This window comes from Schistocerca americana, unplaced genomic scaffold (assembly GCF_021461395.2).
Source record: "Schistocerca americana isolate TAMUIC-IGC-003095 unplaced genomic scaffold, iqSchAmer2.1 HiC_scaffold_44, whole genome shotgun sequence".
NCBI classification, from domain to species: Eukaryota; Metazoa; Arthropoda; class Insecta; order Orthoptera; family Acrididae; genus Schistocerca; species Schistocerca americana.
In genome coordinates, this window is record NW_025726170.1 from 1,623,800 (window position 1) to 1,630,963 (window position 7,164).

Consider the following 7,164-nt stretch of genomic DNA (forward strand, 5'->3'; position numbering starts at 1 on the left):
CATAGAAAGTTAGAGTGTCAGTCCTCTTGTACTTAAGTCGGCATTGTGCCTTTTGTATTAAATTCGGATGCAATTTCTGAGTTTCATCGTCATTGAGAAGGTCCATGGTATACAGTAAACCTGAAGTGAAGCATCGGAATCTAAAACTGAACTCTCAGGAGAGGTTCAAATCATAGAAAGTTAGAGTGTCAGTCCTCTTGTACTTAAGTCGGCATTGTGCCTTTTGAAATTAATTCCGATGCAATTTCTGTGCTTCATCGTCAATAAGAAGGTCCAAGGGACACAGTAAACCTGAAGTGAATCATCGGAATTGAAACTGGACTCACAGGAGAGGTTCAGATCATAGAAAATTAGAGTGTCAGTCCTCTTGTACTTCAGTCGGCATTGTGCCTTTTGTATTAAATTCGGATGCAATTTCTGTGTTTCATCGTCAATAAGAAGGTCGAAGGGATACAGTAAACCTGAAGTGAAGCATCGGAAGCTGACAGTGGTATCACAGGAGAGGTTCAAATCAGAGAAAGTTAGAGTGTCAGTCCTCTTGTACTTAAGTCGGCATTGTGCTTTTGTATTAAATTCGGATGCAATTTCTGTGTTTCATCGTCAATAAGAAGGTCCAAGGTATACAGTTATCCTCAAGTGAAGCATCCGAATTTAAACTGGACTCACAGGAGAGGTTCAAATCATAGAAAGTTAGAGTGTCAGTCCTCTTGTACTTAAGTCGGCCATGTGCCTCTTGTATTAAATTCGGATGCAATTTCTGTGTTTCATCGTCAATGAGAAGGTCCAAGGGATACAGTAAACCTGAAGTGAAGCATCGGAAGCTAAAACTGGACTCACAGGATAGGTTCAAATCACAGAAAGTTAGAGTGTCAGTCCTCTTGTGCTTAAGTCGCCAGTGTGCCTTTTGTATTAATTTTGGATGCAATTTCTGTGCTTCATCGCCAATAAGAAGGTCCAAGGTATACAGTAATCCTGAAGTGAAGCATCGGAATCTAAAACTGGACTCACAGGAGATGTTCAAATCGTAAAAACTTAGAGCGTTAGTCCTTTTGTACTTAAGTCGGTATTCGGCCTCATGTATTAAATTCGGATGCGATATCTGTGTTTCACCGTCAATTAGAAGGTCCAACACATACAGTAAACCTGAAGTGAAGCATCGGAATCTAAAACTGGACTCACAGGAGTGGTTCAAATCATAGAAAGTTAGAGTGTCAGTCCACTTGTACTTAAGTCGGCACTGTGCCTCTTGAATTTAATTCCGATGCAATATCTGTGTTTCATCGTCAATAAGAAGGTCCAAGGGATACAGTAAACCTGAGGTGAAGCATCGGAATCTAGAACTGGACTCGAAGTACAGGTTTAAATCATAGAAAGTTAAAGTGTCAGTCCTCTTGTACTTAAGTCGGCATTGTGACTTTTGTATTAAATTCGGATGCAATTTCTGTGCTTTATCGCCAATAAGAAGTTCCAAGGGATACAGTAAACCTGAAGTGAAGCATCGGAATCCAAAACTGGACTCACAGGAGAGGTTCAAATCATTATAAGTTAGAGTGTCAGTCCTCTTGTACTTATTTCGGCATTGTGCCTTTTGTACTAAATTCGGATGCAATTTCTGTGCTTTATCGCCAATAAGAAGGTCCAAGGGATACAGTAAACCTGAAGTGAAGCATCGGAATCCAAAACTGGACTCACAGGAGAGGTTCAAATCATAGAAAGTTAGAGTGTCAGTCCTCTTGTACTTATTTCGGCATTGTGCCGTTTGTATTAAATTCGGATGCAATTTCTGTGTTTCATCGTCAATATGAATGTCAAAGGGAAACAGTAAACCTGAAGTGAAGCATCGGAATCTAAACCTGGACTCACAGGAGAGGTTCAAATCATAGAAAGATAGAGTGTAGAGTCCTCTTGTACTGAAATCGACATTGTGCCTTTTGTATTAAATTTGGACGCAATTTCTGTGTTTCATCGACAATTAGAGGGTCTAAGGGATACAGTAAACCTGAAGTGAAGCATCGGAATCTAAAACTGGACTCACAGGTGAGGTTCAAATCATAGAAAGTTAAAGTGTCAGTCCTCTTGTACTTAAGTTGGCATTGTGCCTTTTGTATAAAATTCGGATGCAATTTCTGTGTTTCATCATCAATAAGAAGGTCCAAGGGTTACAGTAAACCTGAAGTGAAGCATTGGAATCTAAAACTGGACTCGCAGGAGAGGTTCAAATCATAGAAAGTTCGAGTGTCAGTACTCTTGTACTTAAGTCGGCATTGTGCCTTTTGTATTAAATTCGATGCAATTTCTGTGCTTCATCGCCACTAAGAAGGTCCAAGGTATACAGTAAACCAGAAGTGAAGCGTCGGAATCTAAAACTGGACTCACAGGAGAGGTTCAAATCATAGAAAATTAGAGTGTCCGTCCTCTTGTACTTAAGTTGGCATTGTGCATTTTGTATTGAATTCGGATGCAATTTCTGTCTTTCATCATCAATAAGTGGGTCCAAGGGATACAGTAAACCTGAAGTGGAGCATCGGAATCTAAAACTGGACTAACAGGTGAGGTTCAAATCATAGAATGTTGGAGTGTCAGTCCTCTCGTACTTCAGTCGGCATTGTGCCTTTTGTATTAAATTCGGATGCAATTTCTGTGTTTCATCATCAATAAGAAGGTCCAACGGATACAGTAAACCTGAAGTGAAGCATCGGAATCTAACACTAGACTCACAGCATAGGTTCAAATCATAGAAAGTTAGAGTGTCAGTCCTATTGTACTTAAGTCGGCATTGAGCCTTTTGAATTTATTTCCGATGCAATTTCTGTGCTTCATCGTCAACAAGAAGGTCCAAGGGATACACTAAACCTGAAGTGAAGCATCGGAATCTAAAACTGGACTCACAGGACAGTTTCAAGTCATAGAAAGTTAGAGTGTCAGTCTTTTTTTACTTAAGTCGTCATTGTGCCTTTTGTATTAAATTCGGATGCAATTTCTGCGTTTCATCGTCAATAAGATGGTCCAAGGGATACAGTAAACCTGAAGTGAAGCATCGGAATCTAATACTGGACTCACAGAAGAGGTTCAAATCCTAGAAAGTTAGAGTGTCAGTCCTCTTGTACTTAAGTCAGCATTGTGCCTTTTGAATTTAATTCCGAAGCACTTTCTGTGCTTCATCGTCGATAAGAAGGTCCAAGGGATACAGTAAACCTGAAGAGAAGCATCGGAATCTAACACTGGCCTCACAGGAGAGGTTCAAATCATAGAAAGTGAGAGTGTCAGTCCTCTTGTACTTAAGTCGGCATTGTGCCTTTTGTATTAAATTCGGCTGCAATTTCTGTGTTTCATCGTCAATAAGATGGTCCAAGGGATACAGTAAACCTGAAGTGAAGGATCGGAATCTAAAACTGCACTCACAGCAGAGGTTCAAATCATAGAAAGTGAGAGTGTCAGTCCTCTTCTACTTAAGTCGGCAGTGTGCCTTTTGTGTTAAATTCGGATGCATTATCTGTGTTTCATCGTCAATAAGAAGGTCCAAGGGATACTGTAAACCTGAAGTGAGGCATCGGAATCTAAAACTGGACTCACAGGAGAGGTTCAAATCATAGAAAGTTAGAGTGTCAGTCCTCTTGTACTTAAGTCGGCATTGTGCCTTTTGTATTAAATTCGGATGCAATTTCTATGTTTCATCGTCAATAAGAAGGTCCAAGGTATACAGTAAACCTGAAGTGAAGCATCGGAATCTAAAACTGGACTCACAGGAGACGTTCAAATCATAGAAAGTGAGAGTGTCAGTCCTCTTGTACTTAAGTCGGCATTGTGCCTTTTGTATTAAATTCGGATGCAATTTCTGTGTTTCATCGGCAATAAGAAGGTCCAAGGGATGCTGTAAACCTGAAGTGAAGCATGGGAATCTAAAACTGGACTCACAGGAGAGGTTCAAATAACAGAAAGTTAGAGTGTCAGTCCTCTTTCACTTAAGTCTGCATTGTGCCTTTTGAATTTAATTCCGATGCAATTTCTGTGCTTCCTCCTCAAAAAGAAGGTCCAAGGTATACAGCAAACCTGAAGTGAAGCACCGGAATCTAAAACTGGACTCACAGATGAGGTTCAAATCATAGAAAGTTAGATAGTCACTCCTCTTGTACTTAAGTCTCATTGTGCCTTTTGTATAAAAATTCGGAAGCAATTTCTGTGTTTCATTGTCAATAATAAGGTCCAAGGTATACAGTAAACCTGAAGTGAAGCATCGGAATTTAAACTGGACTCACAATAGAGGTTCAAATCATAGAAAGTTAGAGTGTCAGTCCTCTGGTACTTAAGTCGGCATTGCGCCTTTTGTATTAAAATTCGGATGAAATTTCTGTGTTTCATCGTCAATAAGAAGGTCCAAGGTATACAGTAAACCTGAAGTGATGCATCGGAATCTGAAACTGGACTCACAGGAGAGGTTCAAAGCATAGAGAGATAGAGTGTCGGTCCTCTTGTACTTAAGTCGGCATTGTGCCTTTTGAATTTAATTCCGATGCTATTTCTGTTCTTCATCGTCAATAAGAAGATCCAAGGGATACAGTAAACCTAAAGTGAAGCATCGGAATCTAACACTAGACTCACAGCATAGGTTCAAATCATAGAAAGTTAGAGTGTCAGTCCTCTTGTACTTAAGTCGGCATTGTGCCTTTTGAATTTAATTCCGATGCAATTTCTGTGCTTCATCGTCAACAAGAAGGTCCAAGGGATACACTAAACCTGAAGTGAAGCATTGGAATCTAAAACTGGACTCACAGGAACGGTTCAAATAATAGAAAGTTAGAGTGTCAGTCCACTTGTACTTAAGTCGGCATTGTGCCTTTTGAATTTAATTCCGATGCAATTTCTGTGCTTCATCGTCAATAAGAAGATCCAAGGGATACAGTAAACCTGAAGGGAAGCATCGGAATCTAACACTAGACTCACAGCATAGGTTCAAATCATAGAAAGTTAGAGTGTCAGTCCTCTTGTACTTAAGTCAGCATTGTGCCTTTTGAATTTAATTCCGATGCAATTTCTGTGCTTCATCGTCAACAAGAAGGTCCAAGGGATACACTAAACCTGAAGTGAAGCATCGGAATCTAAAACTTGACTCACAGGACAGGTTCAAATCATAGAAAGTTAGTGTGTCCGTCCTCTTGTACTTAAGTCGGCTCTGTGCCATTTGAATTTAATTCCTATGCAATATCTGTGTTTCATCGTCAATAAGAAGGTCCAAGAGATACAGTAACCCTGAAGTGAAGCATCGGAATCTAAAACTTGACTCACAAGAGAGGTTCAAATCGTAGAAAGTTAAAGTGTCAGTCCTCTTGTAGTTAAGTCGTCATTGTGCCTTTTGAATTTAATTCCGATGCAATTTCTGTGCTTCATCGTCTATAAGAAGGTCCAAGGGACACAGTAAACCTGAAGTGAAGCATCGGAATCTAAAACTGGACTCACAGGAGAGGTTCAGATCATAGAAAGTTAGAGTGTCAGTCCTCTTGTACTTAAGTCGGCATTGTGCCTTTTGTATTAAATTCGGATGCAATTTCTGAGTTTCATCGTCATTGAGAAGGTCCATGGTATACTGTAAACCTGAAGTGAAGCATCGGAATCTAAAACTGAACTCTCAGGAGAGGTTCAAATCATAGAAAGTTAGAGTGTCAGTCCTCTTGTACTTAAGTCGGCATTGTGCCTTTTGAAATTAATTCCGATGCAATTTCTGTGCTTCATCGTCAATAAGAAGGTCCAAGGGACACAGTAAACCTGAAGTGAATCATCGGAATTGAAACTGGACTCACAGGAGAGGTTCAGATCATAGAAAATTAGAGTGTCAGTCCTCTTGTACTTCAGTCGGCATTGTGCCTTTTGTATTAAATTCGGATGCAATTTCTGTGTTTCATCGTCAATAAGAAGGTCGAAGGGATACAGTAAACCTGAAGTGAAGCATCGGAAGCTGACAGTGGTATCACAGGAGAGGTTCAAATCATAGAAAGTTAGAGTGTCAGTCCTCTTGTACTTAAGTCGGCATTGTGCTTTTGTATTAAATTCGGATGCAATTTCTGTGTTTCATCGTCAATTAGAAGGTCCAAGGGATACAGTTATCCTCAAGTGAAGCATCCGAATTTAAACTGGACTCACAGGAGAGGTTCAAATCATAGAAAGTTAGAGTGTCAGTCCTCTTGTGCTTAAGTCGCCAGTGTGATTTTTGTATTAATTTTGGATGCAATTTCTGTGCTTCATCTCCAATAAGAAGGTCCAAGGTATACAGTAAACCTGAAGTGAAGCATCGGAATCTAAAACTGGACTCACAGGAGATGTTCAAATCATAAAAACTTAGAGTGTTAGTCCTTTTGTACTTAAGTCGGTATTCGGCCTCATGTATTAAATTCGGATGCGGTTTCTGTGTTTCACCGTCAATTAGAGGGTCTAAGGGATACAGTAAACCTGAAGTGAAGCATCGGAATCTAAAACTGGTCTCTCAGGTGAGGTTCAAATCATAGAAAGTTAAAGTGTTAGTCCTCTTGTACTTAAGTTGGCATTGTGCCTTTTGTATAAAATTCGGATGCAATTTCTGTGTTTCATCATCAATAAGAAGGTCCAAGGGTTACAGTAAACCTGAAGTGAAGCATTGGAATCTAAAACTGGACTCGCAGGAGAGGTTCAAATCATAGAAAGTTCGAGTGTCAGTACTCTTGTACTTAAGTCGGCATTGTGCCTTTTGTATTAAATTCGATGCAATTTCTGTGCTTCATCGCCACTAAGAAGGTCCAAGGTATACAGTAAACCAGAAGTGAAGCGTCGGAATCTAAAACTGGACTCACAGGAGAGGTTCAAATCATAGAAAATTAGAGTGTCCGTCCTCTTGTACTTAAGTTGGCATTGTGCCTTTTGTATTGAATTCGGATGCAATTTCTGTCTTTCATCATCAATAAGTGGGTCCAAGGGATACAGTAAACCTGAAGTGGAGCATCGGAATCTAAAACTGGACTAACAGGTAAGGTTCAAATCATAGAATGTTGGAGTGTCAGTCCTCTTGTACTTCAGTCGGCATTGTGCCTTTTGTATTAAATTCGGATGCAATTTCTGTGTTTCATCATCAATAAGAAGGTCCAAGGGATACAGTAAACCTGAAGTGAAGCATCGGAATCTAAAACTGGACTCACAGGA